This window comes from Somniosus microcephalus, chromosome 15 (genome assembly GCF_052327205.1).
Source record: "Somniosus microcephalus isolate GS21.2 chromosome 15, FLI_Smic_1.0, whole genome shotgun sequence".
NCBI lineage: Eukaryota > Metazoa > Chordata > Chondrichthyes > Squaliformes > Somniosidae > Somniosus > Somniosus microcephalus.
In genome coordinates, this window is record NC_141001.1 from 48,566,643 (window position 1) to 48,591,725 (window position 25,083).

The 25,083-nt window shown below is 45.0% G+C and overlaps 1 protein-coding gene across 2 annotated transcripts in view; it reads right to left on the reverse strand.

Annotated features, from left to right (window-relative positions):
• LOC147106717 (uncharacterized) overlaps positions 1–25,083 on the reverse strand; it is a 199,665-nt gene that overhangs the window by 158,235 nt on the left and 16,347 nt on the right. Inside the window, exon 1 of one of the 2 annotated variants that reach the window (XR_015080975.1) lies at positions 14,752–14,853. The exons of the other annotated variant lie outside the window; for it this stretch is intronic. The gene's annotated coding sequence lies outside the window, so the exon portion shown is untranslated. Of the gene's footprint in view, positions 1–14,751; positions 14,854–25,083 lie in introns of those variants that run through there. 2 annotated transcript variants of the gene reach the window in all.

Genomic DNA, 25,083 nt, shown 5'->3' on the forward strand with positions numbered 1-25,083 from the left:
TCTAATGAGTTATATTAGGAGATAGTGTGATGGGTTTTGATTTCAACACATTTAGAATGTAGAAAGATTGAAAAGCATATATTTAGAGCTCAGGAAGAATAAGAGAAGGAAGCTCAAAGGATGAGTAGCTCATAATAGTTTTGGTAAAATAGGGTAGACAAGAAAAATTCCAACAGGGAGACAGGATCGAGACGAGGTAAGAGAGGATCACCTATCAGATGACAGTCTTTTTCTTGTATTCTGTCCATGAGTGCAGGAGAGGCGCTAGAGGAGGCTCTCCTGCTGTTGCAGCAATATTTAAGCCTGGCATGTACATGGGTTTATCTGGCCCAATGATTTTAAAGCTATGAGTTTAGCACACATTGGTCCTGCCCAGTAACCTGATCGTCTGATGAAGTTCAAAAGAAATCCTGTAGATAAGTGTCAAAATGGATAGTATTTCACAGCTTTTAATGCCACTTCATTCCAATAGCTTTTTGAGAATTGGTATTGGTCACATAAACTTCATCAGAGGTCAGCACACTCCGCTGAGTTCTGAATATTATTTGTTCAATTATTGTAAAGAAAATGCTCTAATAATTTAGAAACAAAATCACAATAATATTCTTGCTAGATTTCTTTTAATATTTTGTGGATTTTATGCATATCAAGATGAGAGATGTTACTCATCTACATGCTACCCCTCGGCAACATCATCTGCAGACATTGGGTTCGATTTTCCCAGCCCCGGGGAGGCGGGTTTGGAGGCATGCGAGTTGTTAAAATCGCCAAAACTGGCAGGCGGTCCCGTTCCCGCCTCCATCCCGCCTACGAGCAATTTTCCCAAGTGCGTGTTTTCTGACCCACTTTCCATCCCGCCTCCAAGAGGCGGGATAGGCCCTTAAGGCCCTTAACAACCACTTAATTGCCTCTATAATCCCATTTTGAGAGGCCTTTCTGATTTTAACACATTTCCCCCATCCTACATGCCTCCTCTGGAACACGCCAGGTAATCCTGGTGGCCTCACAAGTGGATTGCTTACAAACAGCTGCAGCTCCACCATTACAAAGGAGTTTTTACCGATGATCATTTGCAGGTGGCAGAACTTTGTTGTTTCAGGTCTGGGGGAACTTTTAGCAGGCATACTCAGTGTTGTGGAAGTTTGGAGCCTGACACCCATCTCCACTTTGACGTCCTTGGAAACCCCTCTCCCCACCTTGACTAAGCGCTTCCTCAACTGAGGCATATACCAGAAGTATGGCGACCATTTAATTCCTTTCCACCTGGACATCAGATTCGGATGAAGACCAGCCGCGGCAGCAGCAGAACCATGAGCAACAGCAGCACCAAGAGCAGGAACATCAACAGGAGCGGCAAGCTGCTAGTCACCCACCTGAAGATGCACAGGCCAGAAGGCGCCAGAGTGCCACCATATTGCTGTCCGGGATGCAAGGGACGCACTCATGTTGGTCACATTTGCTTAGCCTGCACAATCAAACAGTTTAGCCTCACACCTTCTTACCAGAGCATCGACAATGGCCAAGAACCTGCGGATTCCTCTCACTCTGACCACCATACTGACAATTGCAAGTCGCCCTAAGCCCTCAATGTGGAAGTCCCATTAGCGAAATGACACACGCCACAACTGCAACAGTTTGCCATCAGAATTTTTTATGACAATAAGCAACTGATGGCTTCTCAAAATTAAACACAACATTACACCCAAGTGACAACCCTTGTGACTACTTGTGCATTATCTTCCTCTTACACGTGCTCCTACGTGGTGCTTCCCCTGTGGCTTCAGCAGATGTGGAGGCCCCTTGCTCACTTTCTTGCTGCTCCTGTCTCGACACCTTTGGCGGGCGTCCTCTGGGGTTGCGAACCTGTGAGGGCTCAGCAACAGTCTGCTGTTCCTGCGGCTGTGCAGGGGTTGAGATGCCGATGTCAGTTGGGTGGGGACTCTGGTGGGGCTCTGGACTGAGGGCTCTGCAGTGGCATGGTCGTGTGAGCGCTTGGAGAGGAGCCCCCACTTCGTTGTTGTATGCCACCAACATCCCTCTCATGGGTCAGCCCCACTTCAGAGCTAGCAAGGGGGGCCATGAGGACCCGTTTCTGCACTGGAAGTCCTACTCCAGAGGACTTGCATGAAGGTCTGGTTTGTTTGCTTAATAACTGACCATCGCTCTTCAAGAGATGTCAGTCTATTCTGAACAATTACCATGTTTTCCATACCCTGGTGACTAAGCTCCTCCATGGACATAGCCATCCTCTCCTCTACCGTAGCCATCCTCTCCTCTACAGTAGCAAGCCTTACCATGGAGGTAGCCATCCTTTCCACGGAGGTTGCCATCCTTTCCGCGGTGATGCGTTCATGCGCCAATGCCTCCCCAAAGGCTCTGCTCATGTTCGCGATGGACTCCTCCATTCGATCCACACTCGCAGTGACCCTGGAGACAAAACCTGCCAGAGACTCCTGCACCTGTTCCTGGAGTTCAAGCACCGCTCTCCTTCTGGATGGACCTGGAGGCACAGGGTCAACATGCAGCTGAGCTGAGCTGGCAGAGTCCTGCGCCCTCCGATGAGGACTCTCCACTGCTGTCCCTGTCTCCACCATCTGCTGTGCTCACTTGTGAGTTGTGATACACCAGGTGACAACACTACTCTATCTCGCGAAGGTCCCACCGAGGTGTGAGTGTCTGCGCTGGTGCTGGGTGCTCTGAATTCTGCAGACGCTGCGCCCTCAGTGGTTGCAGCTTCCTCTGAGGAGTCTGGAAGCTCAGGCTCTTCCTCCTGGACAGTGGGGATGGGGGCTTTCGATGGTCCTGTGGGGGAGTAAAGGAAAGAGTTAGAGATGTGAGGTCAAGGTTACATGAACATTGAAAAGTGCAGATGATCATAAGTCAATCTGTTAGAGCATCAGATTCATTATCAGTAACTCATGCAATGTCAATGAGAGAAATGCCAAGCTATTCTGTCACCAGCTTGCTGCGATGCGCCCATCTGTCCGTCCCTCACTTGGAAATCCTCCTCGATTCCGGCGATCTCCAGGGCCGCCTCCTACCAGGGAGTAAACTGGGCTACTGAGGGTGGCCCTCCTCCAGTCATGGCTCTTTCCCTCTTATTGTGGGCTCTCTTTTCCTGCAATTAGGGACACAAGTGGTGTTTGAGTGAGAATGAAGGAGTGAGTGTAGAGAATCAATAGCATAGATGCTTAGAAGGATACAAAGGACCCTCCCTGTGTGCTGAAAGTTGTTGTTGTCATGGCTTCACAGTGATAGGGAGTGTGAGGGCTGCATGATCGAATAGTTAAGTGAATGTGACCTTAGAGAGAGAGGGAATGGGTAAGGGTGCAGGCAAGTAAGTGTCAAGTGGAATGTGGAGGAAGAGGTTGGCAAAGCAGAGTGCTGGTGAGGAGAGGCGATGGGGATCAGATTGAGGGTGATGGGAAAGTCATACTCACTTTTCCTGTTCGGAGAAGATCATGAAAGCTCTTCCTGCATTGCAGCCAGGTTTTGCGGCTCAGCGAGATGGAGCTGACCTCCTGGACCACTTGCAGCCACACAGCTTTTGTCTGCTGGGGTGGCTTTTTTCTCCCTGAGGAAGGGAACAGCACCTCCTTCCTGGATCTCGCTCCCTCCACCAGAGCTTGGAGGGAGGGCTCATCGAAGCGTGGAGCACACTTTGGCCTACTGCTGGACATAGTTGATGAAGAAGGCGAAGACAGCAATGGCCATGAAGGTTGCAGTCTCCAGAAGAAGCAAGGCTGCTTGCAGGCCTTAAATCCAGCAGCATCGATGATGTCATCGGACGTGACTTTCTGTCTGAAAAGACTCATTGGGCCAGGGGTTTCCACACGCAGGAAATCAATTGGCCAATTAGGGAAAAATCCCACTTTTTCAGCACTTCAATTCAGAGTCGGGTTCCTGGCACGATTTCCACCTGACATGCTCCAGCCCGCCCACACTGACAAAATCCAGCCCATTGGGTCAGCTTCCCCACATACAGAGGAAATCCAGCTCTAACTCTCCACCACCTCTCTCGACCCCTCCACTGGCTCTTTGGTGTCTGTCTGCTTGTCCAATATCCAGTCCCAGAGTTGCCACAATTTCCTCCAGTTAAACACTGGGAAAACTGAAGTCATTGGGCAGGATTTTCATTGGGCCGTGGAGGCGGGATTGGAGGAGTGTGGGGGGTTAAAATCTCAAAATCGGGGGGGGGGCACGAATACATCCCACCCCCAACCCGCCTCCATGCCAGTTTCAAAGGAGGCGGATACCCGACCTGCGCTGGGTCCCGCCTCCCCGAGGCGGGAAGGGGATTAGTGCCAATTAACTGCCTAACAGGTAGTTAACAGGCAGTTTTTAGCCTAATCCCTATTTTTATTCCTGAAGTGTGGGATTCCCGACGGCTCCAAACCACGCCAAGTTAGCGAGACGGACCGTCGGGCTGAAGGGCTTGGAGGGTTCGAGGTGTCTGGTGTTCAGGTGAGTGATGGGTGCATGAGTGCAGAGGTAAGTGTGTTTAGTCTGTGTAAAGTGTTTAAAGAAGTTTTACTTACCTTTACAGCCTTCCTTCCTTCAGGTCTCGGGAGTCCCTCATCTCACCGGCACAGAAAGCAGAATGGCTGCGAGCTGTCAAAAGTTGCAGCATTCAGCTTTCTGTTCTGGAGAGATCTCTAAATCAGCCTGAGAGGAAGGAATTAACTTGGAGTACAGATTGTCAGTGTTTGACAGCTTCAAAGAGCTGTCAAACGCTGATATTTCATCTGTCAAAAGCTCTTGACAGATGAAATGTCAATCTGTGACGTCACCTCTTGCTGGGTGGCCCATAATTGGGCTGCTGAGCCCACTGGGTGGGCTCAACAAGGTCAATCAAGTGAAAATCGCGTGGGTTGGCCACAACTCGATGGAGGCGGGACTACAACCCCGAAAGTTGTAGTCCCGCCTCCTACACGCCTCCAGTATCAAAATCCAGCCCATTGTCTTTGAGCCCCAAAACATACTCCATACTCTAGCCTCCAATTCCACCCCCTCCCTGGCCGCTGTCTCAGACTGAACCAGACTGTTCATAATCTTGGCATCCTATTTGACCCCGAGCTTAGCTTCTGACCTTCCATCACAAAGGCCACCTACTTCCATTTCTATATCATCACACATCTCCGCCCATGCCTAAGCCCATCTGCTGCTGAAACCCTCATCCATATCATTGTCATCTCCTGACCCGACTATTCCAATGCTTCCCTGGACAGGCTCCCATCCTCCGCCCTTTGTAAACTTCAGTTCATTTAAAATTCTGCTGCTGATAGTGCTTCTGCTCTCCACGGTATTAAGTAGAAAGACCATGAAAAGGAAGCAATGATACAGCTTGGTGATCAAGCCAGATCTGGTTGTTGGCGGCCAACCTGGTCTATCACCAAGTATGTTTTGAAACTTAGGCCTGAAATTTGAGAGAGAGTGATGAGGATAAGAGGCCATCCAGGATGTGAGCAAGATAAGGTGGAAGCAAGATAGTTGTGGAGTAGACTGATGGAGGCATTGGACCACAGAAAGTGGAGGTTAAAGTTAGAGTAGAGGAATACACATCCTGTGCCATGTGGGAAATCCAGGACGCTTCCCGTGTCCTGGACAACCACGTGTGCAGGAAGTGTTGTCGGCTGGAGGAGCTTGAGCTCCGTGCATCCAAGAGGCTGAGAGCTATGTGGATAGCGCGTTTCAGGAGGTGGTCACCCCGCAGAGTAAAAGTGTGCAGGCAGAGAGGGAATGGGTGACTGTCAGACAGACAGGAGGACTAGGCAGGTAGTGCAGGGGTCCCGAGTGCATCTCGCTCTCCAACCAGTATTCACTGGTGAGGGCGATGGTTCCTCTGGGGAGTACAGTCAGAGCCAAGTCCACGGCACCATGGGTGGCTACAGCTGTACGGGGGGGCGGGGAGGAGGAAGATCAGGAAGGCAATAGTGGTAGGGGATTCAATAGTTAGAGGAAAAGAAAGGCGTTTCTGCAGCCGCAGAAGTGATTCCAGGATGGTATGTTGCCTCCCTGGTACCAGGGTCAAAGATGTCACTGAGCGGCTGCAGGACATTCTGAGGGGGGAGAGTGAACAGCCAGAGGTCATGGTCCGTATTGGTACCAACGACATAGGTCGAAAAAGGGATGAGGTCCTGCAGGCAGATTTTAGGGAGCTAGGAATGAGATTAAAAAGCAAGACCTCAAAGGTAGTAATCTCTGGATTACTCCCTATGCCATGAGCTAGTGAGTACAGGAATAGGAGGATAGAGCAGATGAATGCATGGCTGGAGAGATGGTGCAGGAAGGAGGGCTTCAGATTTCTGGGACATTGGGACCGGTTCTGGGGGAGGTGGGACTTGTACAAGCCGGACGGGTTGCACCACAACCAATGCCCTCACAGGGGGAGGTTGCTAGTGCTGTTGGGAAGGGTTTAAACTAATTTGGCAGGGGGATGGTCACCAGGGTGTAGCATTAGAAAGGAGAAACAAAGTGCACAAAGGATTGGGAGAGACAGATAGCACTGGAGTAAGAAATAGTAAGGTATTAGGTGGGGTCAGATTAAGAGAGAATACAAGAAGGTCTAAGATAGGTTTACAGTGCATGTGTGTAAACGCATGAAGCGTGGTAAATAAGGTTGGTGAGCTGCAGGCGCAAATATGATGTGGCAATAACGGAGACCTGGCTCAAAAAAGGGAAGTATTGGGTTTTAAATATTCCTGGATATAAGGTTCAGGAAAGATAGGGAAGGAAAGAAAGGAGGTGGGGTGGCAGTATTGGTCAAGGAGAATGTTACAGTGCTGGAGAGAGATGATGTCCTGGAGGGCTCAAGGACAGAATCTATTTGGTTGGAGTTAAGAAATATTAGAGGTGCTATTACACTGCTAGGTGTATTCTATAGGCCACCAACTATTGGGAAAGATATAAAGGAACAAATTTGCAGGGAAATTACAGAGAGGTGCAAGAACTATAGAGTGGTAATAATGGGGGACTTCAAATATCCTAATATAGACTGGGATAGTAATAGTGTAAAGGGCAGAGAGGGGGAAGAATTTCTGAAGTGTGTTCAGGAGAACTTTCTTGATCAGTACGTTTCCGGCCCAACAAGGAAGGAGGCGTTGCTGGATTTGTTTCTGGGGAATGAGGTGGGTCAAGTGGAGTAAGTGTCCATATGGGAACATTTAGGGAACAGTGATCATAGTATCATAAGGTTTAGATTAGCTATGGAAAAGGACAGGGAACAATCTAGAGTAAAAAATACTTAATTGGAGGAAAGCCAATTTCAGTGGGTTGAGAACAGATCTGGTCTGGGTAAATTGGAATCAAAGATTCGCAGGCAAAACTGTAATTGAACAATGGGCTGCCTTTAAAGAGAAGATGGTTCAGGTACAGTCAAGGTACATTCCCACGAGGGGAAAGGTCGGGCAACTAAAGCCAGAGCTCCTTGGATGACGAAAGGAATAGTGAGTAAGATGAAGCAGAAAAAGAGCACCTATGACAGATGTCAGGTTGAAAATACAAGTGAGAATGAATGAGGCTGAGTATAGAAAGTTCAGAGGGGAACTGAAAAAGTAAATAAGGGGCAAAGAGAGAGTATGAGAATAGATTGACAGCTAACATAAAAGGGAATTCAAATGTCTTCTATAGGCATATAAATAATAAACGGGTAGCAAGAGAAGGGGTGGGGCTGATTAGGGACCAAAAAGGAGACCTACGCAAGGAGGCAGAGGGCATGGCTGAGGTACTAAATGAGTACTTTGCATCTGTCTTCACCAAGGAAGAAGATGCTGCAAAAGTTATAGTGAAAGAGGAGGTAGTGGAGATACTGGATGAGATAAAAATTGATAAAGAGGAGGTACTAAGAAGGCTATTTGTACTTAAAGTTGCTAAGTCACCAGGATCAGATGGGATGCATCCTAGGATGCTGAGAGAGGTTAAGGAGGAAATCACGGAAGTACTAGCCATAATCTTCCAATTCTCTTTATGAGGGGGTGGTGCCAAAGGACTGGAGAATTACAAATGTTACACCCTTGTTCAAAAAAAGGTGTAAGGATAAACCCAGCAACTACAGGCCAGTCAGTTTAACCTCGGTAGTGGGGAAGCTTTTAGAAACGATAATCAGAGTCAAAGCTAACAGTCACTTGGACAAGTGTGGATTAATTAAGGAAAGCCAGCAAATCGTGTTTAACTAACTTGAGCGAGTTTTCTTATGAGGTAACAGAGAGGGTTGATGAGGGCAATGTGGTTGACGTGGCGTATATGGACTTCCAAAAAGCATTTGATAAAGTGCCACATAATAGGCTTGCCAGCAAAGTTGAAGCCCATGAAATAAAAGGGACGCATGGATACGAAATTGGCTAAGTGACAGGAAACAGAAAGTAGTGGTGAACAGTTGTTTTTCAGACTAGAGGAAGGCTTACAGTGGTGTTCCCCAGGGGTCAGTACTAGGACCACTGCTTTTCTTGATATATATTAATGACTTGGACTTGGGAGTACAGGGCACAATTACAAAATTTGCAGATGACACAAAACTTGGAAGTATAGTGAACAGTGAGGAGGATAGTGATAGGCTTGAAGAAGACATAGATGGGCTGGTGAAATGGGTGGACACGTGGCAGATGAAATTTAATGCAGAAAAGTGCGAAGTGATACATTTTGGTAGGAAGAACGAGTAGAGGCAATATAAACTAAAGGGTACAATCCTAAAGGGAGTGCATGAACAGAGAGACCTGGGGATATATGTGCACAAATCGTTGAAGGTGGCAGGGCAGGTTGAGAAAGCGGTTAAAAAAGCATATGGGATACTGGGCTTCATAAATAGAGGCATAGGGATGGATTTTGTCAATGGGGACATGATGGAGGTGGGACTCCCACTTTTTGGGTTGTAGTCCCGCCTCCATTGACTTGTGGCCAACCCACGCTATTTTCCCTTGATTGAGCAGGGCTCAGCAGGCCAATTAAGGGACACCTGGTTACTGGTGACGTCAGTGATTGACATTTCATCTGTCAAGAGCTTTTGACAGATGAAAAATCAGCATTTGACAGCTCTGTGAAGCTGTCAAACACTGACAATCTGTCTTCTAACTTGAGTCCTTCTACTCAGACTCAGTTAGAGATCTCTCCAGACCAGAAAGCAGAATGCTGCAACTTTTGACAGTTCAGCGGCCATTCTGCTTTCTGTGCCGGTGAACTGAGGGACTCCCGAGAACTGAAGGAAGGAAGCCTGCAGGAGAAAGTAAAGGAAAGTAAAACTTATTAAAACACTTTACACTTACCTCACACACTTACCTCTGCACACGTGCACCCATCACTCACCTGCACAATGGACATCTCGACCCCTCCAACCCCTTCAGACTGACGGTCCGCCTCGTTAACTTGGCGTGGTTCGGAGCCGTCGGGAAGCCCACACTTCAGGGCTAAAAATAGGGATTAGGCAAAAAACTGCCTGTTAACTACCTGTTAGCAGGCAGTTACAGGAAATTCTCGTTTAAACAGCACCTAAATATCCGGAATTCTCTATTAACCAGCAAAATTCATACTCCGAAAACAACACCTCAATAACTGGAAATGTTGCCGAGTCCAAGTCTCCCGCGGTGGCCGAGTTAGTCAGTGGGGGTAGTTCTTCAAACTGCCACTACTCGGCTTCTTGGCGCTGTCGGAAGTCCGAACACCTCAATAACAGGAGTCTGACTCTCCCGCGGTGTAGGTGAGTACCCAATTACTGTATACTGCACATTTCTTGATTTAAAAAAAAAATTTTTGTTAAAAATAGCCTCGGTAGATAACCCTCTCCACCATCTGGAATTTTTAATCAACTGTACCATCCGGGTCCCGTCGGTGCCGGATACCAAAGAGTTTCCTGTAATTGGCACTAATCCCCTTCCCGCCTCGGGGAGGCTGCTTCCAGTACAGGTCGGATACCCGCCTCCTGGGACATTGGCACGGAGGCGGGTTGGGGGCGGGATGGGTTCATGGCCCCTGATTCTGCAATTTTCCCACCACTCCCGCCTCCAAACCCGCCTCCACAGGGTTTGGAAATTCGAGCCCATAGAGTACAAAAGCAAGGAAGTTATGATGAACCTTTATAAAACACTGGTTCGGCCTCAACTGGAGTATTGTGTCCAATTCTGGGCACCGCACTTTAGGAAGGATGTGAAGGCCTTAGAGAGAATGCAGAAAAGATTTAAGAGAAAGATTCCAGGGATGAGGGACTTCAGTTACATGGATAGACTAGAGAAGCTGGGGTTGTTAGAGCAGAGAAGATTGAGACAAGATTTGATAGAGGTATTCAAAATTATGAGGGGTCTAGACAGAGTAGATAGAGAGAAACTGTTCCTATTGGCGGAAGGGTCGAGAACCAGAGGTCACAGATTTAAGGTGATTGGCAAAAGAACCAAAGGCGACATGAGGAAAAACTTTTTTTCGCAGCGAGTGGTTAGGATCTGGAAGGCACTGCCTGAAAGGGTTCTGGAGGCAGACTCAATCGTGGCTTTTTAAAGGGAATTGGATAAGTACTTGAAGGAAAAAATTTGCAGGGCTACGGGGAAAGGGTGGGGGTGTGGGACTAGCTGAAGTGCTCTTGCAGAGAGCCGGCATGGGCTCGACGGGCCGAATGGCCTCCTGTGCTGTAACCATTCTATGATTCTAAGTTTGAGATGAAATAAACATGTAATTCATCCATTAAAATAGCAAAGTAATAATTGTCATTTGCACAAGAGTACAATTGCTCTTCTCTGTTGGTGAGTGTGGTTGACTGTTTCAAATACTGCAGAGAAGTTGAGAAGGATGAGGAGGGATAGTGCACTAAGATCACAATTGCAAAGGATGTAATTTGTGACTTTGATTAGGGTTTTTCAGTGCTGTGGCAGGGGTGGAAACCTGACTGGAGAGATTCAAACAAGAAATGTTCTTGACTCGTTCACCTGCTCCATCAATCATAAGATCGTTACTACATTCTCCAACTACCTGCTCGACAATAAGATCCAGATGAGACAACATTTCTTCCCGATTAATGTCAGCAAAACCAAAGCTCACCTCTTCAGTTTCTACCAATACCTGCTGATTCTGGCCTTGACCATCAGCCTAGGTGGCTGAAGGCATGGCAGCCTGTATGCCATAATATACCATGGCATGAGAAAGTGTGCAATCCCTTTTTATGTTTATTCAATTAAAAAACATAGAGGTATGGCTTAAATGCTAGCAACTCTAACGGTATTGCTCTGGTCATGATTCTGCAGTCTGACAGTCTGGTCACATCACTCTAATATTGTAGGAAGTGAGTTCAGACCTTTCCCAGCCAGTCCACTCACCTGCATGCCTTTGGACTGTAATGAGGTCAGGCAAAAGAGATGGGTTTTGTCTACAGTCGATTTCAGACTCCTGTTTATATGCAAGACAGTTAGTTCAGTTTCCATGCGCATACAATCAGGAAGTCACAGGTACTATCTGATATATTTTCTGAATTATTGTGGGAGACAAATTGCTAAATTATTTCGTGACAATGTTACTTTAATTAGGGAATGGGAAATAATGAGTATAAATCTATCTGTAGTGTTGCAATTTTTTTGTATTTAGGTTTCTTGGACTGGTCTGTTCATCACCAATGTCATTCCATGCATGTATGAAAAAAGAAGCTATTCACATTTCTGTGTTAACAGAACAAAATATTAACAAGTAAAAAATAGGACTAGCCTTGCTTCACTGTTAGAAAGTGTGAAATTAACTGATTACTTGGCATTATTTAGTCATTATTTATTCTTTTAATTTATTTTATAAATATATTTATTCAATAGCTTGTCTTCTCAGTCTGAAAGATATTTCATTATAATATATACATCTGGATGTTAGAAGGGTGGTTCTGTGATCCTACACTGTCAACTAGGAGCTGCACTTGTTGGACATTCAATGACAGCCAATGCCAGCACAGAGGAAATTACCAAAAACAGACTCAATTTATTTATGCAACAATAACCTAATAAATAGCAGTGAATCATAGAATCTTACAGCAGAGAAGGATACCATTTGGCCCATCGTGTCTGTGCCAGCACTTTGAAAGAACTATCCCCCACTCTTTCCCCATAGCCTTGCAACATGGATTCAGAGAAAGAAAATGTTATCTGGCCAATCTCCTTGATTTATTTGAGGAAGTGACAACCCAAGTGGAGGTGGAAAGCCTTACATGTTGTACATAGACTTCCAAAAGGCATTTATCAAAGTTCCACACAAAAGGCTATTAGTTAAGCTGAAAGCTGTGGAGAGTTTGATTAAATCTGAGAAATGGATAAGAAATTAGTTGAAGGGTAGAAAACAAAGGGTTATCGTGGGGTTAAAGGGAAGTACTGAGTGGGGCGCCCTGGGGATCGGTACTGGGACCACGACTGTTTCTAATTTACATTAATGACTTAGATTCAGAAGGTCTCTGCAAATTGGTCAAACTTGCAGGTGATGGCAAATTAGGAGGATGCAGCTCATCTTACAAAATAACTTGCACAAAATATGTAAATGGACAGAACAATGGCAGATGACATTAAAGTATAAAGTAGACAAACTAAAGATAAAGTACTGCATACAGGAAGGCAAATGGGTGACTCACATATTCTGTGACTAGTGTTAAAATAGCTAAAAATGAAATTGAAAGAGACCCAAGTGTGTTAGTAGAGTCAATACGCCGAACCAATGCAGAGCAGCAATCAGTAAAGCCAACAGAATGCTGAACTATACAGAAAAACATAGAGTACAAGTCAGGGGAAATGATACTCAAACTGTATATATAAGTACTGTGTCTAGTTCTGATCACTGAGACATTCAAGCACTGGAGGCAATGCAGAGAAGAGCCATAAGACTGATTCCTTGTGTTAGAAGACTGAATTATAATGAAAGACTGGAGAAACCAGGGGGAAAAATTCAGTATCGACCATTTTGGGGCGTTAACATTGCCTGGGTGCTAATTAGCGCCGGCGACCACGAAATTGAGTTTTAGCGGCCCAAAAGGGAAGCGGAGCACTAAATCAAAGCGCTCCACTTCCTTCTTAGGGTGCTAACATCGGAGAGCGGGGCGGAGACTTCAGCAGCGCTGCACACTAGGCCGTGCAGTGCTGCCGCGTTCAAAGGCTCCTTCTCTCCCTTAAAGGGAAGGGCCATCGCTGCAGGCTCTGTAATTTAAAAAGTACCTACCTGGACCACCAAGGCAGCCGCGATTCTGCGCGATCAGCCCAGCACTCAAGCAGAGTGCCGAGCTGATCGATCGTGGGCAAGAACCCACAAAAAAAACTAGAACAGGATATAGAAGTGGAAGCGAAAACTCTGGAATCATTTAAGAAACAGTTGAATGCTACAATGGGGGTCTTTAGGGGCTTTCTGAATGAAATAAACTAATATGGGCCAAATTGCCTTCCTCATCCATAATTATTTTGTCATCTTATGAACTGTATATACTCTGAACAGCATGAAATAACAGAAAAGGATTCCTAGGATGCAATCTAATCATAGAGTTCAGGCAATTATTGCAGGCAGCTTGAATTATGTTAACTGATTATATTTTTAACACACTCATTTTGATGTGAGAATCTATTTGCTTACTAAAAGCTTAAAGCAAATTTGTAGGTCTTATAATAGACACTTTCTCCTTTGAAGACACAATTCATTTCCACCTGCTATATCAGCTAGAGTACTGCAATTGGCATTCTGTGGCCTCACAAACCAGCTTCCTCGGGGGACTCATTTAATTATCAGATTAATTTGGAGTGCTGGACATAGTTGAATAAACAAAGGCAGATTATTGGACAGAGAAAAAGGGTAGCAGTCAGTACAGCAGGCTGTATCTAATTGTGACAAGTGAAATTTTACACGTGAATTTTTACCATTATTTTTTATTTTATAATGTGGTTGACACAGTGCATTTTTTATTTTATCTGTAATGAAAACAAGAGGAGCAGAAAATGGTTAAGTTAAAGGATGGAAATTCTGGATGGACTGAACGATTATTCAAGTTGGAAGGAGGAATTCTGAATAAATGTTCTGAATTTTAAAATGTTTTACAAGCAGAACCTTTTTAGTAACAATAAATACTGTCACAGAAATATTTGATAAAGAAGAAAAAATGTATATTAGTTTTAATCTTTTTTTAAAGTTTTATAATTCTCAATGGAACAGTCTGCTTCTTTGATATTCGTGGGTACAGACTATGAATTCATCTCTCTCCCTATGAAACTTTGCAATGAAATATATTTTATATTGCACCGGTCCACAACATTATTTTTATACCCCTAACCATAAAGAACATCATAGAAGATTATTGTTTAAAGATATGTCTAGATTTGAAAAATAGAACTTGGTTATAACAGATAGCCATAACCTGCTTTGAGGTCAGATAAATGTACAGTTTTTATATTATACAATATGTGGCTTTTGGTTTACTGAGAAAATGGCCATTTTCCTAACAGCCTTATTGGATATTTGTAGCTGACAAATTCTTGTTAAACCACTTTTGTGGACAAATAAGTTAATTATTTTCATCACACCCATCTAACTACCATACCTAATTGTGTGTGTATACTAAAAAAAACAAAGCCACTAAAACAGCTGCAGGAACCCAATGCAGAATATCTGTGCAGAAATGACTGGCTTTCTAGTGGAAAATAGAAGTGCCTTCTCTCCCCATAACACCATGCCGGAATCACGCAGCAAATCTTCAAACTAGGACTGTTTTAAAAAGCTGCACGTTGCTAAATAAGACTCAAGTCAACTAAAATTAAACAGGGCCTGAATTACCTTGCAATTTTAGGAGCACAAATTGGGACAGAACCCATTTGCGCTAGGTGTCTGCCCCATTTTCAGGTCGATAACATCTGGTTCAGTGTGGGGGATGCTTCCTCCATCCACCCCTTCAGCAACATAGATATTTAAAGTGCATGGTAATAACAGGATGGCGTGATATACCCTAATTCCTGTCATTAACACCCCCATTGCAACTTATTACCAGATAATTGAGGCATTGTGACTTGCAAGGATCAGCTGATCTTGGAAGAATTGCTAATTTAAATTGCTTACAGTCTTGACAATTTATATCCAGGTTTGCCTGCATAATTTTTGGAAACTATTTCCCCTGAATACTGGTAGATGAACTTTACAGATTTGACTCAATTTTACACCACGTGTACAGAGTCAAGGATACTATTGAGTATGGGTTTCCCTATACAATATTGATTGAAGAGGAGGAGGAGACGTGAAGAAAGCGAAAGGCAAGTGTGGCAACATCAAATAAAGATCAGTCAAACCACAACTACCCCTTCGACCCTAATACAGCTCTATAGACTCAGGAGATCTTGTGAGGGCATGAGTGAGTGGACGTGCCTTTGCAGACCTAGATTCACAAAGGAAGCTCTGGATGATCTGTGCCAGTTTCTACACAAACCTGCAGCCCAGATTACATCCCTTAAAGGCTTTGTTAGTAGCTTTCAAAGTAAGATCTCCACTTTTATGATACTCATTCCAGGTTGCAACAGGGGACCTGTGTAAAACCGCCCAGGGTGCCGTCTGGTCCTGCAATAGCCATGTCACTGATGCCACCTTTAGGAGAGCTATATATTCATCCATTTTGGTATGACTATAAGGCAACAACATGAAAGGGCCATTGTGTTCTATATGTTGGTGGTTTCCCCAAAGTTCAGGGGGCAATGGGGCCATGCTGCACTCTGCACCCTTATTATGAAGCCACTGATTTCCTGAATAGAAAGTGATGCCACTCCCTGACTGTTCAAATTGTTTGTGACTAACAGCATCACATTTTCCTTGTCAATGCCAAATTTGCCAAAATTGTTGTGTTGCTTTTGTCATGACTCAGTTTAGCCTCCCAGCTCTATTTAGGGTAAACAGTCAAGTGTCTGGATGGATTCTAGGAAACACAGCATACCACTTGCTTCCATGGCTCATGGCTCCACTTTAGGCACCTTCTTCACCAACAAAAACAGTACATTGAGTCACAGTCACCCACTAGAGTGGTCATTAAGGTGACTGTTGGGGTTCTGAAGGGAAGGTTCCATTGCCTTGATAGATCAAGAGGAACACTTCAGTGTGCTCCTAAGCAAATCTCTCGCATTTTGCTTGTTTGCTGTGCCCTACACCAAGAGTTCTCAACCGGGGGTCCGCGGGCCCCTGAGGGTCTGCGCGAAGGTTTCAGGGGGTCCGCCAAAAATGTGTAGAAAAAAAGATTGACATGATAATAGACCAATCAGAATCGGAGTTGGGACAAGCGGCGGCCGAGATGTCTTGTCAATCAAGGGATGCCGTCCACTGAGAGTGAGTCAAAGATGGGGTCTCTCTGTGTTCGTACAAATTTTGGTTGAAGTGTGGAGAGAGAGAAAAATAAGCAAGTCGGCCCATGCATGAGGCAGCGGTTGGTGTTTGGACGCAGCGCATGGAGGGAGGACGATTGCATCAAATCAGTTGGCAAAATTCTCCCGTGGGCCCATGTTTTCTTCGCGCTCCTGATTCTCCCTCGTTCCACAACGTGCGTGTGATTTCACTCTCTCTCTGCTCCTCGATTTTCTTTTTTTTCCACTTGCTTTATGTCTTGATAATTTCATGGGGCTTCTAAGAATTATCATGCCGCCCAAATTGCAGCTTCTAGCGGTTGTGGCATTTGTGATCGCGATGTTGTTCCTGGGGAACCAGATCCAGAAGCTGGAGGAATCTCGGGGGAAACCGGGTAAGTCAGGACCTTGTTAGCACTTGTGGGATAAACCCCATTCTGCACCCAGAGCTTTGTAGTAATATAGACTGGACCCTGGTAATTTTGTAAGTATTATATATTAAAAACTAATTTCATAATCACAAACTATCCCCTTTGTGGTGCATTATCAATAAAGCAGCTGTATTAACAAATCTTGTCCTTGTTTGTAAAATATTTATTTTTATGTTGATCGTAAAGCAGAGCTGGCAAGAGCTAGGCCTGTGCTGGATGGTTACAGCCATTGCACGAAAGCCCAAAATTTGGAAAAGTTTTTATATGAAAAAATATTGGCAAGTAAAATCAAGGAAAACCCAAAGATGTTTTATAAATACATAGTGAGCAAGAGGATAATTAAGGAAAGAGTAGGGCCTATTAGAGACCAAAAAGGTAACCTGTGTGTGGCGGCAGAAGACGTGGGTATGGTTCTTAATGAATACTTTGCGCCTGTCTTCACAAAAGAGAGGGACGATGCAGACATTGTAGTTAAGGAGGAGGAGTGTAAGATTATCTGATCATTATCACATTGCTGTTTGTGGGAGCTTGCTGTGTGCAAATTGGCTGCCGCGTTTCCTACATTACAACAGTGACAACACTCCAAAAGTACGTCATTGGCTGTAAAGCACTTTGGGACGTCCTGAGGTTGTGAAAGGCGCTATATAAAAGCAAGTCTTTCTCCCTTCACTGGCTTTGTCCTGTGTAACCCCAACAATCTTTCACCCAGCTTCTTCAGTTGGTCTAAAAGGTCCTCAAGTTCTTTATTGGAAAAATTGTGCATTCTGTGCTTAGGCCCTTTCGGTGCCTGGGAATAGGTTGGGACTGCTGGCACATTAGACGATAAGGCTGTTGTGAAGTGACTGGGCTCCTGAACACTCTGCTACCTGCTCTGAAAAAAAAAGTCTTGAGGCAGCACTAGGGTAAGAAGTCAATACAGTTTAACATGCTGACAGAAGCAGAAGGTCAAAAACCTGCTTGCTAGCTAGGAAGCTGCTGCAACCTTAAGTTGCTGCAGGCTTTTAAATACTGCATCAACAAGTTTCATCTCCCTTCCCACACCAGCTTATTTCTCCCAAGTTACACAGGAGTTATGCCATTATGCAAATGAAATCATCCTATTAATGCTGACAGAGTGCACTTCACCAGCAGATAAAAGTGCCAGTCCACTGGGATTCTAACCTAAAAGGCCCCAATGAAATTTGGCCAACAGTGTATTTCATATACAGCAAAGTTTTCAGCGAACAGGCAACCTACTTGGTATTGTGTATATATACATTTATAATGGGCCAAATGGCATGGATTTGTTAAAGGCAAATTGTGTTTGACTAGCTTGATTGAGATCTTTGAAGTAATGGAGAGCATTGATGAGGGTAGTGTGGTTGATCTTGTGTACATGGACTTTCAAAAGGCATTTGATAAAGTACCCCATAATAGACTTGTTAGCAAAATTGAAGTCCATGGGATTAAAGAGGTAGTAGCTACATGGATACAAAATTGGCTAAGGAACAGAAAGCAAATAGTAGTAGTGAAAGGTTGTTTTAGACTGGAGGGAAGTGTGCAGTGTTGTCCCCCAGGGGTCGGTGTTGGGCCCACTGCTCTTTTTGATATATATTAATGACCTGGACTTGGGTATACAGGGCATAATTATAAAGTTTGCAGATGACATGAAACTTGGAAATGTCGTAAACAGGAGGATAGTAACAGACTTCAGGAGGACATAGACTGGTGAAATGGACAGACACGTGGCAGACAAGCCATATATATAAAACTACATGAGTTTAAAAATGGCTTTTACCATTTTAGTAAAATGTCCATCATTCAGCTGGAATTTTATAAAACATGCATTGTTTTAAGTGAAGTACAAGCTCTGCAAATCCTCAGTGAAAGACTGAGCTACGAGAAAATACGTTCCGTTAATCTGTGGCAGATGAAATTTAACACAAAGAAATGTGAAGTGATTCATTTTGGTAGGAAGAATGAGGAGAGGTAATATTAACTAGAGAGAGAGACCTGGGGTGTAGAAGTCTTTGAAGGCTGTTAAAAAGGCATGTGAGATCCTTGGCTTTATAAATAGAGGAATTGAGTACAAAAGCAAGGAAGTTATGCTAAACCTTTATAAAACACTGGTTAGGCCCCAACTGGAGTATTGTGTCCAATTCTGGCACCACACTTTAGGAAGGATGTCAAGGCCTTCGAGAGGGTGCAGAGGAGATTTATTAGAATGGTACCAGGGATGAAAGACTTCAGTTACATGGAGAGACTAAGGAGAACAACTTCAGTTTCTCTAGAGCAGAGAAAGTTAAGGGGAGATTTGATAGAGGTGTTTAAAATCATGAAAGGTATTGATAGAGTAAATAAGGAAAAACTGTTTCCAGTGGCAGACGGGTCGGTAACTAGAGGACACAGATTTAAGGTAAGTGCCAAAAGAACCAGAGACGACACGAAGAAAAAAAATTACGCAGCGAGTTATGGGCCCAGAAATTCGGGTCGGAGGGTTCCCGCGGGTGCAAGCCCCCGACCTGCACTTACCTAGCGCGCCGGCCGTTGAGCTGTGGGCCCGCGTGGGATTCCGATCCTGGGCCTCCTCCAACTGCCGGCGCGCAGTGCTTGCGTATCCCAGGGGCGCAGTTAGTTCGATGCGTCCCCTGGGATCACGTGGGCCATGGAGAGCCAATGACAGCAGGGAATGCTTCATTCATAAGTTTGACAGGAACAGCTGTCAAACCTATAAATACTATAAGCCCCAAAACATCACTAAATCTTTAAATAATTTTTTTTTTAAATCACACTTTAAAAATAATTATAAATTACATGAAATAACTATTAAACAATAATTTAAATTTTTGAAAAAATTAATTACATTTTCTACCGGGGCTAAAAATAAACTTACCTTTCTTTAAAGTATTTATTTAAAAATAATAAACCTGTGGAAAAAATGTTTTCATTTTAATTAATTCACCACTTACCTTGTTAAAAGCAGGCCTTACGCCTGCTTTTTAAAAGTGTAACTGCTGGAGACTTACCCTCCCGGAGAAACCTGCAAAAAAAATGTAAGTTCAATGTGCACGTGCTGCCTCTCCGGCACACGCGTTTGACCACTGAACCCCTTCTTTCAGGGGAACGGAAGTGCCGGTTTCCCGCGCATGCACAAAGCCGGCCCTTTCGTTTGGCCGACGCGTGAGTACCCCGTGCGTACTCACGCATTGGGACCCGAATTTCTGGGCCATTATCTGGAAGGCACTGCCTGAAAGGGTGGTGGAAGCAGATTCAATAATAATTTTCAAAAGGGAATTGGATAGATACTTGAAGGGGAAAATTTTGCAGCGCTATGGGGAAAGAGTCTGGGAGTGGGACTAATGGATAGTTATTTCAAAGAGCCGGCACAGGCACGATGGGTCGAATGGTCTCCTGTGCTACATCGAGTCTGCAGCACAAAAATAGGCATTTGACCAACTGGTCTATGCTGGCATTTATGCTCCACACAAGGCTCCTCCCACCTCTCTTCATCTAATCCTATCAACATATCCTTCTATTCCTTTCTCCCTCGTGCTTATCTAGCTTCCCCTTAAATGCATCCATGCTATTTGCCTCAACTACTCCTTGTAGCACGTTCCACATTCTTACCACTCTTTGGGTAAAGAAGTTTCTCCTGAATTCTGTGTTGGATTTAGTAATGACAATCTTATATTGATGACATCTAATTTTGGACTCCCTCACAAGTGGAACCATTTTCTCTACACCTACCCTATCAAACCCTTTCATTATCTTAAAGACCTCTATTGGGTCACTCCTTAGCCTTCCCTTTTCTAGAGAAGAGTCCCAGGCCTAGAAATTCGGTGGGGTTAGCGCCCAATTAGAGGCGTTAGAGGGCCTTGCGCCGGAATTATAGCCGCGATCGAAATTGCGTTGGGCCCTACCATCGGCGTTAGCCGGTAGCGCTGCGCCGGCACCGATGACGTCATCGGTGTGCGCAGCGTCCCGGTTGCCGTGGTAACGCGGCCGGACGCCCAAATTCAGTTGCGGCCGCCTCGCCCGTGGCAGCCGCAACCAACGATTGTTCAACGGGATCTTGCAGCACGTAGCGCCGGCGCATTAAGGTGGAGCGGCGGCCGGCCGCTTTCCCGGCGGCCGCCTGCCCGCACCTCCCTCCCCGGACTCCTCCACCACCCCCCCGCGGCACTGATGTGTGTGGCCCGCGAGCCCGGCACTTCTCCGAGGTGCCGGACTCATTTGTTGGGCGAATCGACCGGTCAGCGGTCGGCTGCAGGCAGCTCCTCCTTAACAGAAGGAGGAGGCCTGCAGTACCCCAGCCTGCCGCACCGCATCGGGTGCCGCAGCGGGGGATTAGCGCCGCAAACCTGCATTCAGCGCCCATAGCGAGGCGCTGAAACCCTCCATTAGCGCCCGCAGCCGTCTGGGCGCGGGGCAGCTGAATTTTTGGCGGGCGCAGCGGCAATTATCGCGGGCGCAAAATTTCGGGCGCAAAAGCCCTGGCGGAGGCAAACCTAATTTCTAGGCCCCAGTCTGTTCAGCCTTTCTTGATAAGTATATCCTCCCAGTTCTGGTATCATCCTCGTGAATCTTTTTTGCACCTTCTCCAATGCCTCTATATCCTTTTTATAATATGGAGACCAGAACTGAGCACAGTACTGTCCAAGTGTGGTCTAACCAAGGTTTGATATAAGTTTAACGTAACTTCTCTGCTTTTCAATTCTATCCCACTAGAGATGAACCCCAGTGCTTGGTTTGCCTTTTTATGGCCTTATTAACCTTTGTCACTTTTAGAATGGCCTCCTTCTGTGCTGTAAGATTCTGATTCTACAGTCACAAACCCAGTATAATTAAAACCATAGCCTTTCATCCCCCAATTTCTCCACCGACTGCAGTGATTATTGCTGCCTAAATAGCCAGTTGCTTTTCCTAATATCAAAACCTTTGAAATATTAAAAAAAACTGAAACTGTGCACTTGAGAAACAAAGGATGTGACACAGGCAGCTGTATGATATTAATTGCTCCACAAGTCATACTGAACAGATCACACGAGTTAAAATCATGAGTGGATTATGAAAATCTTCATATTTATTATAATTGATGTAATACTTGTATTTGTAATATATTTGTAGTGCATTCAATTAAAAATTGTTAGTTTTTATGAACCTTTCTAAGCTTTTTCTCCTTTTATCCACAACTGGCATCATTCTAACCCCTCGGCCAACTTCTGCTTATTTCCTTCTTCAATCCCCATTTTATGATGGCTCCTGTTTTTGCAGCTCCACTGCCATTCCTGATTCCAGTCTTGGTCTATTAACATTGATGGAACAATTAGGTCCCAACTTCTTCATACTTGGCAAAGCTTAAGTGCTCAGAACTCTCTATCACCACTCCTAAATCTCTCTCCAAGGACCGTGGACCTTCAATCAGCCCTTATAATGATGCTGCCACAGGGCGATTGCTTGACCTATTAGTCACAACTAACGTGCTTGATAGTCTTACCCTGTTGTGAACTACCAGTCATTTTAAATTCTATCATTTGACTCCATGAATGGTGCTTATCTGTATGACGCCTAAATCAACATTTTCCTTTTTGGGAAGCAGCTAGACTGATGTCAAACTCATGCTCTTCACAACCAGCAAGGCCTGGCTGAATCCCAATTTAATTTTAGCAGTACCTGCTGTCTGTCTCAGACTATGAAAAGTGTGAAGGCTTTTAGTACAAGATTACTTTGAACAATCATAGTTTTTTTGCTTAGAGCAAACTCATGAAAATCTTAATAAATTTGTGTTAATAACTGTAATATCAGTAGGGTGCCCCTGCTTCTGTTGTCTGACTAAGTGATAGAAGGAGATTCTTTGAAGTGAAGACTAAATTCTATTTGACACGGCAGTTGCCTAGTCTACCTATAGAGAGCTGGAATCTTGACCTTTCAAATCCAGCTTCACAAATAGATGGATGGGAAGTGTCTTGAAGATGTGTTCTGAGTTAGGTATGCTTGACACTTGATCACTTTAAGTATGAGCCTGTCTGCTTGCAGGAGTTTGACCTTGTACTCACTCTTGCACTTCTGCTTCTACATCAGGATCTAATGGAGCTGTTTTGGGTTCAATAGGGCTGCTAGAGGAAGCAGTGTGGTTTAAAAGGGCTACTTCTGTTTGTATTCACTATTGTTAATTTCATCTTACTTGGTAATTAGTTTATAGTTGTACTTTTCATTGAGTTAAAAGTTTTTTTTGAAAGCTAGAAGGAGGTCATGTGATATTGTCACAGATTGTAAAGGGTGCCATCCATTCTACATTTTAAAAAATACTACATGGATGTCCCACTCCTCTCCCGTACCAGCTTTGAGTTATTACATAACCCGTTAAACATCAACATGGCAGCACTTCCTATTCTAACCTTCACTCTTAAAGGCTAGAATTTCCCAGTCAAAACAAGAAAGGTCCTTTTGTGTCTAAGCAGAGAGAAGGTCAGTTACTATGTTACAAGAATCCCACCTCAATACAATTGAACACAAAAAAAGTGAAGCATGATTGGATTGATCAAACCATTTATGCTTCTCACTTTTCTAGTCAGCTGCAGGAATGGAATAGGTGGTAGAAATATTGGGGTACTAAGTGGTTGTTAACTACTCATTTTCCAAGACCCTAATAAGCCCCAATAAAAATCCCCCTCGACAAATTCTTGGGTTCTAGACAGCAGATCCAAGCTATTGGATCTGTATCTTCACCTGTCCTGATATGTTGGTAGGCTGTCGAACTCATACATTTACACACATGACTTAAACAAACACGCTAACAGTACATCAAGAATATGTCATGATCATCGATATAATTAATTAGTTATGTCCAGAAGCAAAGCTTGACCAGACAACCAAGGAGTGATGGGTCATGAGTGGGTTATAATCAGCTGCTTCCTTGAAGATTTTTTTTTTATCATGCCATACGACTGGCCACATATTTTAGTAGTAGTTTGGCAAATTTAAAAAAAATACAAATATTTATATAGCTTTTTAGCTTATGGACATCAGTTAGACTGGTTTGTGACTTTACTTCATCACTGTGATATCAAACCCGTAGAATAGGGGACCGATTGCAGTCCCACTTCAGTTCCCATGGCACCGCTGTGCATCACGCACATGGCACACAAGTAGCATGTTTCACAAGGTCAGCTCATCTATTACATATTAAAAATGGTCAGTGATCAGATTCTAAAGGTACTGCATCGGTAGGTGATGCTATCAATGTGATGTTAATGTAACATTGTAGGAACGTGGGTTCTTAACTAAAAGACTGAGTTCTACTCAGGCGAGCAAACAAAACGAACTTTAATGAAACAAACAGGTTTTAACAAGAAACTGCAGGATAACATCGATTGTAGGTCTGCTCTCTTTGGAGGCTCCACGAGGACTGCCCCTGCAGTCCCGTGGCTGACATCATCACGTTTTCCCGCCAGTGGGGAATCACGTGATGAACGGCGTGACGTCATTACGTTTTAGCCGCGCTGTTAAAGTAACCACACTCTGTACAGTTAAACAGCATAAATAAAGATACAGACTCAGACTGTAGCTAACATGTTGTTAAAGGAATTATATACAAATGATCTGAGTCCTTTGATGGCTCCGCCACATGCACCGCCCCCCCCCCCACAGAATTGTCTTTAACAGCAAAAGTGAGACGTCGAGGAGGCCTGACAAGTCTGTCCGAGCGACTTCGGTAACCCTGCAGAGGAAGCTGATGGACGGTGGTCGAGCTGGCGGGCGGCTGTGGTTGATCTGGCATAGCGGCTGCGGGCGGTCGGCCATGTTTCGGTGGTTGAGCGACGACGACTGGGCGGTCCAGGTCCAGGTGAGCCAGCTTCAACCGGTCCACCGAAATGTGATCCGGCTTTCCTCCGATGTCGATGAAAAGGATTTGTCTCCTGATTCGATGACGCGGAAAGGACCAGTGTAAGGGGGCTTGAGTGGATCCCGGTGAGCGTCGTGGCGGATAAATACGTACTCGGCGTTCTTCAGCTCCGCTGGCACGTGGGAGCTCTGTAGGCCGTGATTTGATGTAGGCACCGGAGCGAAGCATCTGGCTGCTTCCTGGTGGCTGACGAGTTGCTGGGAGGCAGACCATGGCTCTGCGGGAGAAGGGAGGAAATCCCCTGGTACTCGGAGCGGTTGGCCATAAACGAGTTCGGCCGAGGACGATTGCAGGTCTTCTTTGGGCGCCGTACGAAGACCCAAAAGGACCCATGGGAGTCTGTCCACCCATCCTGCACCTTGAAGACTGGCCCGTAGGGCGGCTTTAAGCGACCTGTGGAATCACTCGCAAAGGCCGTTCGCCTGTGGATGATAGGCGGTGGTGCGATGAAGTTTGGTGCCAAGCCCCTGAGCTA